The sequence below is a fragment of the Hevea brasiliensis genome, chromosome 8 (assembly GCF_030052815.1).
Source record: "Hevea brasiliensis isolate MT/VB/25A 57/8 chromosome 8, ASM3005281v1, whole genome shotgun sequence".
Lineage (NCBI taxonomy): Eukaryota > Viridiplantae > Streptophyta > Magnoliopsida > Malpighiales > Euphorbiaceae > Hevea > Hevea brasiliensis.
In genome coordinates, this window is record NC_079500.1 from 45,946,127 (window position 1) to 45,964,299 (window position 18,173).

The following is an 18,173-nucleotide window of genomic DNA, read 5'->3' on the forward strand; positions in this document are numbered from 1 at the left end:
AGGTTGGCACATTTTGTGCCTAGTTTCACCTTCAATTGGTCTCATACCAATTGGAGCCACACAATTAAAGTTATAGGCCTAAAACTCAAACTGCCTTATTGCAATTCTCGCATACACATCAAGCATCACTTTTAACACTCACCAAACTTAACATTTAAACCAATTCTGGTTGTACCACAACCTAAACATAATTTACAACATTTTATAGGTCATTTTGGCAGCTTACAATTATATTCAATGTGCACCAACAAGTGCAATATTTGTCCAACTCAATTTACAACAATTCAATCACCAATTCATGCTCATTTATATGTTAAACTTCACACCATCATTCATGCACTCAAACTACCATAACAACCAACACATTTTAACATCATTATTCCATAAACCAAGCATGAATTCCAGCATTCTTCAAGAGCTAAAAAACTGCCACAATGGTACATTTACATTCCATTAATTTTCAAGCTTTAAATTTCATTTCACATTTACATATTCTAAATATACATCACCCAAATGATTACCCATACACATAAATAATTAATCAACCTTCTAATCCACCATTTACAAGCAAGAGTAAACTATCTTCAAGGTGTTTCCATGGCTGCCAAAAGTACACATTCCCATTCAACATCAAACCTCAAAATTTTCTTCATAAATCAAACACCCATAACACCCTTACAAACTTTAACAAAGCAACAATCAAAAACTCAAACTTACCAATGGATGAGACTTCTTAAATCTTCACCAAAAATTCTTGAAATTGCTATCAAACTCTTCCTTGTGATGTGGGGATAAACTTTAATGAAGCAACCTAGGTGTTTGGAGGTGAAATGAAGGAGAGGATGAAGCTTGAATTACATGCGGCAATGGAGGTTTTGGGAGCTTTTCATCTACGGCAATGGTGATCTTCAAATGTTGAAGATGAAGTTTTAGTGGAGCAATCTGCCCACTTAATGCATTTTATAGTCCTTAGTGGTCCACTCACATAAAATTAATTATATTATATGTTTAAATGTCATAATTAGTCATTTTGCCCTCCATTTTTACTATTTACATTAGGTACCCCTAAATTAATTTTTCATTATATTTTCCAAGTGTAATATTATTTATTTTTAATGGACATTTAGGTCAAAAGACAACTCAGGATGTCAAATGACCACAATGCCCCTGTTCGGGTTGCATTCTCGATTTTTCGGTAACACCGGGTTTTGTCCATTTTTCGATTTCTCACTTTTCTTTGTACTAATTATTTAATTTTTCTTTGATATTTCTAATGATATTTATACTTCAATAAATATTTATTTGAGTCCTAACAATATTTTACAGGGTTCCCCGCAGTCTAGGGCTAGTCAACGGTCCACGCCATGACTTCCCAGTGCGATCACCCATCGCTAGGGTTCTCGGCTCGCTTAACTTGGTTGCATTTCTTTACTATTATTTTTCCTTTGTTTTTCTTGTATTTTATTTTCTTGTATTTCATTATTTAATGTCTCCTCACTCATATCGAAGTGTAGTTCTAGGCATCCTAGCTGTCCGGACAACACTGGTCATCGAAACAGTAGAACGCATTACCGAACATAGGGGTGTTACACCTCGGACCATCACACCATCGGTCACATTGTGTCTCCCGGTGTGCAACAGAACAACTAATAAGCTGTAATAAATATCAGGGTTAAAACCTAAGTATATCAACTCAAATAACATAGTCAAAGGCTATTATGTCACAGAATGGCATGGGAAGCCATGAAACACAGAATGGCATGAAGCCATATGCAGTACTATTAACGGAACCCTATTGGCATGCCAAGCTATCCAAACCAATCTTGTTAGGTATACTAGGGCATATTACACTTTTAAATTTCACAATTTTTGAATTTCAAGTTTGAATGTTACTATTCATTTCATTAGTCAACTAAAATGTTGACTTTTATATAGACAATAGGTACATTGGTTTTAATACTCCCAACATACCACATTTTGCATTCAAAATTTATTGGTATTGGTTGCCAATACCATTTCTAAGCTTAATGTTAATTGGGCAGAATTTTCAGTTTTCATGCTTTATCTTTACTATTCCATTGGTCATTTTTGTAGTGGGAATTTGACAAAATGATCAACATGAAAGTTGTTTCTTATTTGGTCTAGTTGCATTTTATTTTTTGAATCACTACATTTGGAGTTTTGTATCTCAAGTTGTGGCCCAAAAACCACAACTGGCTGGATTGAAAGGTTTCCAGAATTTCTGGACTGATCAAGTCTACAGTACTTAGAATAGTGACTGCAACTCACTTTTTGAATATGTTATGATCATAATTTGAGTTAGGTTTCTTCATGAAAGTTGTAGATATATATCTTATCTTGTTGCTGGTAAAACTTCAGGTCAATTGGACCTCTCTATACTGAGTTATGGCCAAATGACCAAACACTGTTCATTTGGTCATTTTGCCTAGGCAGAATGCAGGTCACCTGGATTAGGGCCATCTTTTGGTCCACTTGGTTTCATTTTCTAGGCATAGTTTCTTCACCAAAGTTGTGTCATTATGTGTCTAGTTTCATGTCTAATTGGCCTTGTACCAATTGAACCTCTACAATTCAAGTTATTGCTACCCAAACCTGCTAGACTCATGTCCAATTCTGTAGGTCATAAAGAGCAGCCACACCAAGCTCCAATCCCACTACACAATGCACTTCATTTTTTATTCAAACAATACCAAATGGTCACTAATTGACCATTAAAACCTACTTTTATTATCACATGATCATGGTCTCATTTTCCACCCCAAACCCTAACTCAACATTACAAAACCATGCATTATCATTGCATTTCATCACTTCACTTACAAGATGTATCTTATGGGCAGCCATACTACCTTTTTAACTTCATTAAAATCATCACAATCTTGCCCTAACCATGGCTACCAAAAATTTTGGGTTGGCATACAAATGGTATTCAACAAATTTTCTTTATAAATTGCACTCATACATAGTCCTTTAACATGAATTTGAGGTGAAAACTAAGGTTAGGTCACTAACCTTTGTGGAGTGAGATTTCCCACTTGCTAGAATTCTTGTTTTCCTTTTCTTTGTACTCCCAAAAGAATCTCCAAGATTCAAGAACACTTTTTTGTGTTGCTAGGTTAGGGTTTTGTTGGGTAGAAGTTGGTGAAAATCAAGCTTTGAAAGCTTGAAAATGGTTTGGCTATGGAGGATGTTCACGGCAAGGAAGATGAAGAGAAGAAAAATCTAATTTTTGTTTCATTTTTCCAGCCTATTTGTCTCTTTTAAATAAGTTTATGCCATGTGTCCACATTGGGTTGATTGGGAAAACTTTAATGACACACTATGATGTCATAATGTCGTTTTCTTTTATTTTCTCTCCATTTCTTGTCTAATTAATTTTAATTAAATTTTTAACAACATTTAATCATATTTTATGTTATATAAATTATTTATTTAACTGGAAAAGTTGTCTAAAAATCATCTCTGAAGACGAAATGACCAAAATGCCCTCCGTTTAGCTTAACAAGCCAAAATTGTCTGTACCGATTGAAAAATTTTTATAAGTATTTTCTTGGCATTCTAATTCCATAAGAACCTCAATGACCCTTCTCTGGAGTCCCAATAATTATTTTGTAATTTTTTCCTTGGGTCTACGGCTCCTAGTTGCAAGAACCGCAACTTCTCACTAAGTTACCCATCGCTAAGACACTGGCTCATTTAACTTAGTTGTATTTTATTTCTTAAATTTTTTCTAAATTTTTCTTATTAATATTTGAGTTAATTATGGTTTCTCACTTTAGTTTAAATATTTTTTTGGACGTTCTAGCTGTCCGGACCGACACTGGTCACCGGAACAGTATAATGTACGGAGTTGCTACAAGAAGGGTGTTACAACTCTTTCCCCTCTAATAACAATTTCGTCCTCAAAATTTACCTGATGCAAATAGTTGAGGGAATTATTACCTCATTGTCTCTTCACTTTTCCAAGTTGCCTCTTCAGTGTTGTGGTGCCTCCAAAGCACTTTCACCAGTGGAATTTGTTTATTTCTTAGTTCCTTCACTTTTCGAGCTAGGATTTGTATAGGTTCTTCTGTATATGTCAAGTCCAGTTGGATTTCAATCTCTTCCATGGAAATGACATGGGAAGGGTCTGAGCGATATCTCCTTAGTATAGAAACATGGAATACATTGTGAATTTTATCCAGTTCTGGTGGTAAAGCTAGCCGATAGGCCACTGGTCCCACATGTTCAATGACTTCATATGGGCCAATGAACCTAGGGCTTAACATACCATTTCTTCCAAACCTCAGTACTTTCTTCCACGATGAGACTTTGAGAAACACTTTATCATCAACTGCATACTCTATCTCTTTTCTCTTCAAGTCGACATATGATTTCTATCTATCTGAGGCAACCTTCAAGTTAGCTTTGATTATCTTCACTTTCTCCTCAGTTTGTTTCACCAGGTCTGGTCCTACCAGCTTATGTTCGCCCAATTCGGTCCAACACACTGGGGTTCTACATTTCCTCCCATATAGTGCTTCATACGGAGCCATTTGAATGCTAGCTTGGTAGCTATTGTTATATGCGAATTCTGCCAGTGGGAGGTATCTATCCCAACTCCCCTCAAACTCAATGACACAACTCCTTAGCATATCCTCCAGGATCTATCACATAATTCATATTGTTACTATCATTTCAATTTATTAACTACAAAAATTTAATTAGTTCTTAGGTTTACCTGGATTACTCGTTCTGACTGTCCATCCATCTGATGATGAGAAGGCGTGCTAAAACAGTGTTGTGTGCCCAAGGCTTCTTGTAACTTTTTCCAGAATCTCGATGTAAACCTTGGGTTTCAGTCAGATATGATGGAAAGTGGGATTCCATGCAGTCTAACTATCTCACTGATGTACAATTCTGCTAGCTTCTACAGTGAGTAGTCAGTCCTAACTGGCAGAAAATGTGCTGACTTTGTCAATCTATCCACTATCACCCATACTGCATCATGCTTCTTCTGGGTGAGAGGTAGACCACAAACAAAATCCATAGTGACCCGGTCCCATTTCCATTCAGGTATGCTTATAGGCTGTAGCAATCCTGATGGAACTTGATGTTCTGCTTTAACTTGCTAACATGTCAAACGCTTAGTCACATAGTCAGCTATATCCCTCTCCATACCAGGCCACCAATAATGAGGCTTCAAATCATTATACATTTTTGTGCTTCCCGGGTGCATAGCATAAACACTAGTGTGTGCTTCTTTCAGAATACTAGTCTTTAGTTCCCCATCAGCTGGTACACACACTCTTCCTCTGTTGTACAGACACCCATCTGCTTTCACCTCATATTCAGTTTCCTTTCCCTCTGGAATTTTACCCACAATGGCCATTAATTTTTCATCTGCCCTCTGCCCATCTTGTATCTACTGTAGCAGGGTTGGCCTCACTTGTAACTCAGCCAAAATTGCTCCATCTTGAGCTAAGGACAGACAGGCATTGAGTGATCTTAAAGCTGTGATGGACTTCCTGCTCAAAGCATCAGTAACTACATTTGCCTTCCCAGGATGATAATCTATCACACAATCGTAGTCCTTTAGGAACTCAATCCATCGCCTCTGTCTAAGATTGAGCTCCTTCTGGGTTGGCAAGTCTTTCAGACTCTTGTGGTCTGTATAGATGTAATATTTTTCACCATATAAATAATGCCTCCATATCTTCAGTGCGAAGATAATTGCTGCTAACTCTAGGTCATGAGTAGGGTAGTTCTGTTCATGTGGCCTTAACTGCCTGGAAGCATAAGCGACCACTTTCCCCTCTTGCATCAATACACACCCTAACCCATTATGAGAGGCATCACTGTAGACCACAAAGTCTTTTCCCAACACTGGCTGTGTTAACACTGGTGCTTCTATCCACATAGCCTTCAGCCTCTCAAAACTGGCTTGGCACTTATTGTTCCGGCCAAATTTCACATTCTTGTGCAACAACTTGGTCATTGGAGCAACTATAAGAGAAAACCCCTTCACAAATCTTTTATAATACCCAGCTAGCCCCAAAAAACTTCTGACCTCAGTTGTATTTCTGCGAGGCTTCCATTCCATCACTGCTTCTATCTTTTTGGGATCCACTCTAATCCCCTCTGCTGATACTATGTGTCCAAGGAAAGGGATTTCACTCATCCAAAAGTCACACTTGGACAACTTAGCATACAGCTTCTTTTCTCTTAGGGTTTGCAGAACAATCCTCAAATGTTCATCATGTTCTTCCCTGGTCTTGGAATACACCAGAATATCATCAATAAAAACTACTATAAACTGATCTAGATATGGATGGAAGATACGGTTCATAAGGTCCATAAATGTTGCTGGTGCATTTGTTAACCCAAACGGCATCACTAGAAATTCATAGTGCCCATACCGAGTTCAGAATACAGTTTTTGACACATCTGCATTCTTTACCCTCAACTGATAATACCCTGATCTGAGATCAATTTTTGAAAATACACCAGCTCCTTTTACATCTGAGAAGTCTCTTACTGTGGGAATATCACACAAGCTTGGCTTAGCTTGCCTAGTATCAACCACATGTGCTAGGTAAGCTTCATAGCCTTTTCTCATCAATCTTCTTGCAACTGAGGCTGAGATAACATTAGATAGGAAATCTTTCCTTTCACCCACAACAGTAATCTCATTACCCTCAGAAGTTTTTAGAGAAATCCTCTTCAATTTGCAATCAACTATTGCCTGATGATGTGACAACCAGTCAATTCCCAAAATCACATCAAACTCGTGGAAGGGCAATTCAATTAGGTCTGCCAAGAATTCATACCCCTGAATCCTCAATGGGCAATCTTTATACACCTTATTCACTACCACACTGTGGCCTAGTGGATTTGTGACTAGAATGTCTTGATCACTCTCCTCTACTAGAACTCCCCTGTCTATGGATAGTTTGATGCAAATGTAGGAATGAGTGGATCCTACATCCACCAATGCATGCACAGAAGTGTTGTAGAGAGAAAATGTACCCCTGATGACATCCGGGGCATCTTGCTCCCCCTGAGCTCTAATGGCATAGGCCCTGGCTAGTATTCTAGTCTCTGGCCTCTCAGCTGACTCAGATGCAGGCCTCAGTGATGGATCGGCTGCCTCAGATTTATAGGGCTTCCTACCCCTTTGTGGTGCAGGAGCAGGTCTGTCAGCTTGTGTCGGAGCAACAGTAGTAGTCCTCTTCGGACAATTCTTGATCTGATATTCTGTAGATCCAAACCGTAAGCATGCACCGGTCACTCGTCAACAATCCCCCTTATGCCACTTTTGACAGTAATGACAGGCAGAAGATGCTGAGGCTGGTCCCCTAAACACCATCCCTGGAGAGCTACCCACTGATGGTGTGGACTGGCCTCTCCTAGGTGTGAACTGTGGTCTGTGCCCCTGAGACTGACCCTGACCCTATGGTTGTCCTGAACTCTGAGCAGGAGGACCCTTACTCCTTTTACTGGGAGCATAAAATGCACTGGATTGACCCGGACCCCTCTTCTGCTGTCTTTCCCTTCTATTTTGTTCATTTATTCGAACCCTTTCCACTTTTGATGCAGCATCTACTAACTTAGCAAAATCGGTAATCTCCAATGCTATGATCATGACTTTGATATTGTCATTGAGTCCTTCTTCAAACCTTCTGCACCTCTCTGCCTCAGTAGGGACTATCTCCCTCCCATATCGGCTCAGTCTGACAAACTTACGTTTATATTCCACCACTGACAATTGCCTCTGTCTCAGACTGATAAATTCCCTTCTTCGTTCTTCTAAATACACTTTGCTCACATATTTCTTCCATAACTCTGTGAGGAAGAATTCTCAAGTGATCCGTTCTGGTTGCACCTCACTAGTTACTATGTCCCACCACTGATATGCATCATCCTAAAGTAGGGACACAGCACCCACCAGGTTCTGCTCGGGGGTGCAGTTTAGCTATTTCAGCACTCTGATGGTTCTATCCAACCAGTTTTCTGCTGTCATGGGATCATCCCCCCTCTTCCCAAAAAAGTCTACAGCACCATGCTTTTGCAGTTTCTCCAGATGAGATTTCTGTGGTACTGGTGGAGGTTATGGCTGTGGTTGAGGTGGTGGAATTACCCCCATCATTTGCCGATAAAATTTAGTCATTTGCTGAAATAGAGCAAACTGAGGTTGGGCAAGTGCCTCAACTATTGCTGGAGCAGATTCTCCCTTGGCCCCAGATTCAGCCCTGGGTGGAGCACGACACTCCACCTCTTCATCAACTGCTCTTTGCGAAGCAGAATCCATATCCTATTCAAAATAAGAAAGTAAACATATCTGCATCAGTGTCACCTCAACACTTACAAATGCAATGCAATGGTATGCACTCTATCTATGCCTAGAAACGCCTAAAACGATGCTCTGATACCACTAAATGTGACACCCCTTAACCCGTCTACAGTGTAGCCAAGCAAGTTATGTCACTCAGTGTGCCGGAGCACCAATTTATGTTTCTATTACAACTTATCACTTTTAATTCATTTATTTTCAATTTTGATAAATTTGAATTTTTCTGCAAATTTTATAGAAAATCCAGCAGAGTGCCAGCTGTAAATTGGAAAAACAGTTCTTCTGAACCTATTTAAAAACACTTCCAATATAATTTCCAAATCCAAACTCCATTATACACATTTCAAGTCAATCTCAAAATCTCAATCTCAAATCACAATACTATTTTCAGAAAATTTTCTTTTCTGTTCACATCATCACTGAAAGCACATTCATAAATATTTCTCAACATTTCATTTATCAACATACATTATATAGAATATTTCAATAACATGAAATTTCATATATTTACATCATCAAATAATTTCAAGAGTTTATAGTTACAATCCAAAACTAATACAAAATACAAAATACAAAATGCTACCCCACAGTCCTAATGTCCTACCATGTGCACTGCAGATGTGAGGTGACTTTGGACTCCGGATGCAAATCTGAAAGCTCACCTGGTCTGATGTTTGCTGGGCTCCCCAGCTAGGTCTCCAGTACCTGCGTGTGGCAAAAGCGATGCGCTAAGCAATTCTGCCTAGTGGTGACAATATAAAATAAAAAAATATATAATAAAAATAATTATGCAAAATGTATGTTTACAGTTTTGGGTAGACTTAATTTCTGATATTATTTACAGTATTGTTCAATTAAAATTGGTAAAGTTTATTATCATTGCCCGAGTAACCCATACTAGTTGATTGGACTGGATAAACGGGGTTAAAACCCAAGTATATCAACTCAAATAACATAGCCAAAGGCTATTATGTCACAGAATGGCATGGAAAGCCATGAAACACAGAATGGCATGAAGCCATATGCAGTACTGCTAACGGAACCCTATTGGCATGCCAAGCTATCCAAACCAATCTTGTTAGGTATACTAGGGCATATTACACTTTTTAATTTCACAATTTTTGAATTTCAAGTTTGAATGTTACTATTCATTTCATTAGTCAACTAAAATGTTGACTTTTGCATAGACAATAGGTACATTGGTTTTAATACTCCCAACATACCACATTTTTTATTCAAAATTTATTGGTATTGGTTGCCAATACCATTTCTAAGCTTAATGTTAATTGGGCAGAATTTTTAGTTTTCGTGCTGTATATTTACTGTTCCATTGGTCATTTTTGCAATGGGAATTTGGTAAAATGATCAACATAAAAGTTGTTTCTTATTTTGTCTAGTTGCATTTCATTTTTTGAATCACTCCATTTGGAGTTTTGTAGCTCAAGTTATGGCCCAAAAACCACAACTGCCGGATTGAAAGTTTTCCAGAATTTCTGGACTGACCAAATCTATAGTACTTGGAATGGTGACTGCAACTCACTTTTTGAATATGTTCTGGTCATAATTTGGGTTAGGTTTCTTCATGAAAGTTGAATATCTATATCTCAGCTTGTTTCTGGTAAAATTTCAGATCAATTGGACCTTTCTACACTGAGTTATGGCCAAATGACCAAACACTGTTCATTTGGTCATTTTGCCCAAGCAGAATGCAGGTCACCTAGATTAGGGCAATCTTTTGGTCCAATTGGTTTGGTTTTCTGGGCATGGTTTCTTCACCAAAGTTTTGCCATTATGTGTCTAATTTCATTTCCAATTGGCCTTGCACCAATTGAACCTCTACAATTCAAGTTATTGCTGTCCAAATCTACTGGACTCATGTCTAATCCTGCAGGTCACCAAAAGCAGCCTCACCAAGCTCTAATCCCACTACACAATGCACTTCATTTTTTATTCAAATAATACCAAATGGTCACTAATTGACCATTAAAACCTACTTTCATTATCACATGAATAAGGTCTCATTTTCCATCCCAAACCCTAACTCAACATTACAAAACCATGCATTGTCATTGCATTTCATCACTTCACTTACAAGATGTATATTATGGGTAGCCACACTACCTTTTTAACTTCATTAAAATAATCACAATCTTGCCCTAACCATTGCTGCCGAAAATTTTGGGTTGGCATACAAATGGTATTCAACAAATTTTCTTTATAAATTGCACTCATACATAGTCCTTAACATGAATTTGAGGTGAAAACTAAGGTTAGGTCACTAACCTCTATGGAGTGAGATTTCCCACTTGCTAGAATTCTTGTTTTCCTTTATCCAAGATGCAAGAACATTTTTTTGTGTTGCTAGATTAGGGTTTTGTTGGGTAGAAGTTGGTGAAAATCAAGCTTTGAAAGCTTGAAAATGGTTTGGCTATGGAGGAGGTCCACGGCAAGGAAGATGAAGAGAAGAGAAATCTGATTTTTGTTTCATTTTTCCAGCCCATTTGTCTCTTTTAAACAAGTTTATGCCATGTGTCCACATTTGGTTGGTTGGGAAAACTTTAATGACATCACTATGATGTCATAATGCCATTTTCTTTCATTTTCTCTCCATTTCTTGTCTAATTAATTTCAATTAAATTTTTAACAACATTTAATCATATTTTATGTTATATAAATTATTTATTTAACTGGACAAGTTAGCCAAAAATCATGTCTGAAGACGAAATGACCAAAATGCCCTCCGTTTAGCTTAACGAGCCAAAATTATCTGTACCAATTGAAAAATTTTTCTAAGTATTTTTTTAGCATTCTAATGCTATAAGAACCTCAATGACCCTTCTCTGGAATCCCAATAATTATTTTATAATTTTTCCCCCAGGTTTAGGGTTCCTAGTTGCAAGAACTGCAACTTCTCACTAGGTTACCCATCACTAGGGCACCGGTTCATTTAACTTGGTTGTATTTTATTTATAAAATTTTTTCTAAATTTTTCTTATTAATATTTGAGTTAATTATGGTTCCTCACTTTAATTTAAATATTTTTTTAGACATTCTAGCTGTCCGGACTGACACTGGCCACGGGAACAGTAGAATGTACGGATTTGCTACAAGGAGGGTGTTATAGTGATGGTTGTGATAAGGCCACCAAGCACGATGTGCCTAGTAGGCTGATGATAGAGGTGGCGGAGGTGGTTGCACAAAAAGAAGCCGGTGCTACAGCGTTGCCTGGTGACCATGCACCACAAGAAGAATAGCTTGCTAGCATTTACCACGCCAAGAAGGTCACCACGGCCCATGATGGTGTGGGTGAAGGAGCGGAAGTATGAAAAATACAAGTTTAGATCATTAAAATTCAAAATTTTTCATCTAGGGTCACATATATCATGCAAGATTTATTTTTATCTATTCGATTTCAATGATAAATAGTATATTAAAACTCTTTTAATATATTTTTGGATCTACATTTACCATTTAAGATTTTAGAATTAATCAAATTAATTATTAGAACCCTAGATTAGATCAAGAACAAGTGCACTAATCTTTTAATGCACTGCAGTGTGTTTGGCACCTTTGGGATGCGCCTACGACACTAAATATTGTCTCTCTAGGTTGTCCACACCAAGATCACCTATGGCAGCCCTTGAACAACTTTTAAAGCTTTTTCTATAAATTAGAAAATCAAGTTTTGCATTTTGAGAGATTACATATGTAAACAAGACACTAGAAATGATTTCTAGTATTTTTAATTCAAGAGATTGTTGGAAAATCTCTTTGAATTGGTGAGAGATGAAAAAGATGAAAGGGAGAGGTGTTTTGGGGTGGCACCAATGAAACAAATAGCAGCTACATATTTTTCTTTTCATCCTTTCCCTTATATAGCTAGGTCACCACTTAAAACCCTTGCCACATGTCACCTTCTGATTGGCTATAGGTTTAATTGACCCAATCACATTGTGCCAAGTGTTAAACCTATATTTAATCTTGACTTTAATCATCTTACATGATTAAAAGACATATGGCAAGCTTATGTATAGTGCCATGTGTCACCATCTCATGATGCTACATGTCACCCTGTGAAATGACCAAAATACCCCTGTGTCTTCATTTTGAGTTCTCAACCCAAAATAATTATTTATCTTCTTCTAATTAATTTATATCAAATATAAATTAATTAATTAATCTCTATTAACTAATTTCTCATTAATTAAATTCATATTTAAATACTTTAAATATAAATTTAACTTATACTATACATCCAATAACCTAGATTTGATTTCAAGCCATGCTAGGGACTTTGCAATCTAATTGCAAACCAAACCTATTTAATTAATCAATTAAACTCTTTAATTAATTAATTAAATCATATTTAATTTGGTGATTACTTGTGTATATGTGTGACTCACTAGGCTCATCACTAATTGGCAATGAGACATGATATCAACTCTTAATATCATCATAATTCTTTATTACCATAAATGATTTCTCTAAATCATTTTATGCACCTCATAGACCATGGTTAACACCTAGCATAGCATGCCATGGCTACCCAATTAGTAATAAGATTTACCTTAAATGAACCTATAATCATATGTTACCATGCATTAGAATCTCTCTGTTATAAAATTCCAACTCAAGCTGGAGTCATAATTTATGTCAAATCCCATTTGCTATGAATATTATGTTCTCTTTTAATTCTAGTTCTTGATTAAAAAGATTTTCTCATCAGAAACTCTTTTCTTAATATATCTATCTGTCCTGGCCAGGAACTTGAAACATCAAGAACAATTAAATGAACATAGGATTTTATCCCTATTTACTTAGAGGAATAGATTCCATCTTGATCAACACCTACCTCTACATATAACTTGTAGGAGCCAACACATGCCCATATACCCATACACAGTACAAGTATGAAAGCAGTATCAAACTCAAATCACCTATATACAAGATAACTGTATAATCTCAGGTCTAAAGATTATATGCACTTATATGATTTATGACAATACACTGACAAGAGTAAACTCCATATGCTTGTCATAAATGTCACTGGTTCGACCTACTTATCATGTTTGTTATATGGCATGAGACTCACCATTCCATCTTATTTGCATCTCATATAAATAACTTAGGAACAAACATGATTACAATCTTTCTGGATAAGTAATGTCCTTATTGTGAAGTATCCTCAATTGTGAACCTATTTATGATACTTTGTGCTAGAAATACTGTCACTCATATTCTTAACAACTTAATAATAGAATTTCTAATAAAATATCAATGGACCTAATCTATTACACATAAATATATTATGTAAACGGAAAAGTGAAAATGCCTTTTATTAATAAAAACATGTACAAAATACATACTAAATGATATGCTATAGGGCATACTACTAACAATCTCCCACTAGCACTAGAGCCATTCATTACAATATCTTAGACCCATCTTCTCAAGTTGTCGGTCTAACTGTGCTTATGACAAAGGCTTAGTGAATGGATCAGCTGAATTTTTCAGCTGATGCTATTTTCTGCATGGCTATATCGCCTTGCCCAACTATCTCTCTGATAATGTGATAGTGCCTTTCTATGTGTTTGGATTTCTAGTGAGACCGAGGTTCCTTATATCCAAATAGCTTCTTTTGCAGCATCTAATGCCGCAAAATACTCAGCCTCAGTAGTGGAATCTGTAGTCATACCCTGTTTCGAACTGTTCCAACTGACTGCACTTCCATTACAAATGAATACATACCCAGAGATAGACTTTCTATCATCGATATCTAATTGGAAATCAAAATCAGTATGATCATCCAATTGTAAGTCACCACCTCCATATATTAAGAATAAATCCTTAGTTCTTCTCAAGTACTTAAAGATATTTTTGACATCTATCCAGCATTCCAAACCTGGATTGGATTGGTACCTGCTAGTCAAACTAACAGCATATGCGATATCCGGCCTAGTACACAACATTGCATACTTCAAACTTCCAATAGCTGAAGAATATGGAATCCTGGCCATTTTATCTCTTTCTTCAAGTGTCTTTGGAGACATCTCTTTAGAAAAGTGGATACCATGTCTCACTGGTAACAATTCTTTCTTGGAAACAAGCATTTTAAACCTCTTTAACACCTTTTCCAAGTATAGACTTTGGGATAAACCAATTATTCTTTTCACTCTATCTCTATAGATGCGAATCCCAAGAATATAGGTTGCCTTCCCTAAGTCTTTCATGGAGAATGTATTTGACAACCATACCTTTATAGTTGTCAACATACCTGTGTCATTACCTATCAATAGAATATTATTCACATATAAGATAAGAAAAGAGATAAGACTATCACAATCCTTCTTATATGCACATGGCTCATCCTCATTTTTGATAAAATCAAATGACTTAATGGCTTTATGAAAACGGATGTTCCAACTCCTCGAAGCTTGTTTTAACCCATAAATGGATCGCTTTAGCTTGCACACTTTGGAACCATCTTGGGATTCAAAACCCCTAAGTTATTCCATGAAAATGTTTTCTTCAATGTATCCATCGAGAAAAGCATTTTGACATCCATCTGCCAAATCTCATAATCATAGTATGCAGCTATTGCTAATAGAATCCTAATTGATTTAAGCATGGCAACAGGCGAGAAAGTCTCCTCATAGTCGATTCCCTACCTTTGTCGAAACCCTTTCACTGCTAGCCTTGCCTTATATGTCTTTACCTTTCCATCAGAACCAATTTTCTTCTTGAAAACCCATTTGTTACCTATAGGTACAATACCTTCAGGTGGATCAACAAGATCCCAAACTTGATTCTTATACATGGAATCAATCTCGAATTTCATAGCATCAATCCATTTTGAAGAGTCTATATCTGATATAGCTTCTTCATAGGTAAGTGGATCATTTCCATGATCTACTTCTTCATGAGTAGACAACTCTTGTTCTTCTTTATGAAGGAAACCATATCTCACTGGTGGGTGAGATACCTTGGTTGTTCTACGAGGAACAGCTGTAGATGTTTCATCAATAGGTGTAGGTTGACTAGATGGATCTATATCCATCTGATCTGTTTGTTGGTCAGAATTCTCTAATTCCAACTCTATTTGCCTTCCTTTGCCTCCTTCTTAAACAAATTGTTATTTAAGAAATGTGGCATCTCTACTTATCACAACCTTTTGTGATGTGGGTAAATAAAAATAATATCCAAAACTATCTTTTGAATATCCAACAAATTGACCCTTTTTTTATCTGGTTTCCAATTTATCAGTGTTCAGCTTTTTGATATAAGCTGGACAACCCCAAATCTTAACATGCTTAAGACTTGTTTTTCTTCCATGCCATATCTCATAAGGTGTAAAAGATACTGATTTTGTTGGAATCCTAGTCAGAATATACAAAGCTGATTCTAATGCAAATCCCCAAAAGGAGATTGACATATTAGTATAGCTCATCATACTACGTACTATATCCAATAGGGTACGATTTCTCCTTTTAGATACACCATTCAGTTGTGGTGTTCCTAGAAGACTCAGCTGGGAAACAATGCCATGCTCTCTTAAGTATTCATCAAATTCAGTAGTCAAGTATTCACCTCCACGATCTGATCAAAGAGCTTTAATACTTTTTCCTGTTTGACTTTCTACTTCATTTTTAAATTCTTTAAACTTTTCAAGGGATTCATGTCTGTATTTCATCAAATACAAATACCCAAACCTTGATTTATCATCAGTAAAGGTAATAAAATAATGAAAACTGTCTCTAGCCATTTCTTTAAATGGACCACATGCATCACTATGTATTAGCTCCAAAATATTTTTTGTAACACCCCTAAGTTCGGTAGTGCGTTCTACTGTTCCGGTGACCAGTGTTGTCCGGACAGCTAGGATGCCTAGAACTACACTTCGTTATGAGTGAGGAGACATAAAATAATGAAATACAAGAAAAGAAAATACAAGAAAAGCAAAGAAAAAATAATAGCAAAGAAAGGTAACCATGTTAAGCGAGCCGAGAACCCTAGCGATGGGTGACCGCACTGGAAAGTCACGGCGTGGACCGTTGACTATACGGATCATGGAACCACGGAAAATATTTTTAGGACTCAAATAAATATTTATTGAAGTATAAATATCATTAAAAATATCAAAGAAAAATTAAATAATTAGTGCAAAGAAAAGTGAGAAATCGAAAAACGGATAAAACCGATTATTCTGAAAAATCGGGAATGCAACGAGCAGGGCATTGTGGTCATTTGACATCCCGAGTTGTCTTTTGACCTAAATGTCCATTAAAAATAAATAATATTACACTTGGAAAATATCAAAGAAAAATTAGTAAGTCAATATAAATAAAAACGAAAATTTAGAAATCGATGGGTCAAGGATTTAATCGGTAACACTAAAAATTTCGAAATACAAACCAAATAAGGGCATTTTGGTCAATTGATACCCCGAGTTGATTTTTGACTTAAATGTGCATGAAAAATTAGTAGTGTTAAAAATTTAATAATGCAAAAAAAAAATTGAAGTCAAATGTGTGGAGTAATTAAGAGGAATTAAGGGTAAAATGTGGAATAATTAAAAATTTAGATTATTTAAATGTTAATTATGTTAGTGGAGCACTATGGATTATTTAAACTCATTAAGTGGACAGAATTTCCACTAACCAAGTCACCTTCTTCAAAATTTGAAACCCATTGCCGAATTCAAATCTCTCTCTCCAAACTTCCATAGCCAACTTTCATGCAAAGCTTAATCTCTCCCCTTTCATGCCATAAATCCAACAAGTCCCTTCATGAAAGTTTATCCTCACATCAAGAACAATCCTTGGGCAGCCATTAGGAGAGGAAATGGTGGATTTGTCAAGGGCAGCAAGGGTCACACATATGAGGTAAGTGCAAAGAACCCCCACCCTTCCTTCTTTAAAGTTGATGAGCTTCATGAGGTGAGTTGAATTCTCTTGAAATTTAAGAGAAATGATAAGTCTACACTCCTTCTAATTTCTGGTAGCCTTGAGGAGAGCTAGGTTTAGATGGTTTTGAATGATTAAACTTGCTGAATGATGCTTGAGAGTGAATATAGACATGTATATAGGTTGAAATGTATGTATAATTGAAATTGAAAAATTATTAGGGTTTTAATGTTAAATTGGGGCTGTTTAATTATGATGAAATTTTGATGATGACTTGATGAAATTGAGACTATTTAATGAGTATTAGAAGTGCCATGTATGCTTATTTGGAGTTTGGAAGAAGGAGGATTGCCAAATTGGAAGTGCAAATTGCGTGCAGGTTGTGTGATTGATGAATGCAGTGTATAAATTAGGTTATAAGTGTAAAGTTGTGACTCCAATTGGTATGAGAACAATTGGAGGTGAAACTAGGCACAAAATGTGCCAACTTTCATGAAGGAAGCTTGCCAAAATTCTGCTTGCAAGGTAGCTTGAAAAATGACCAATTCGGATTAAGTGCAATTGAAACCTGAAAACTGACCAATTGGGCAGCAGTTAGTGTTTAGGCCATAACTCACTCAAAACAGGTCCAATTGACCTGAAATTTTAACCATGAATAGTTAAGACCCATAACTACAAGTCTTATGAAGACACCAAAGCCCAGAAATGACCATAAGCAAGTCAAACAGCTTGCACAAATTCGGGTCCAAAAACTGGCTGAACCAAAGTTGACCAAATTGACCTAAAATGACCTAATTTGATGCCATTTGACCAGCAATAGTAAAATGACCATAACTTGGTCTACATAACTCGGATTGACCTGAAATTTTGCCCTGACTGCAATAAGACATAGATCTACAAGTTTGTAGTTTTGACCA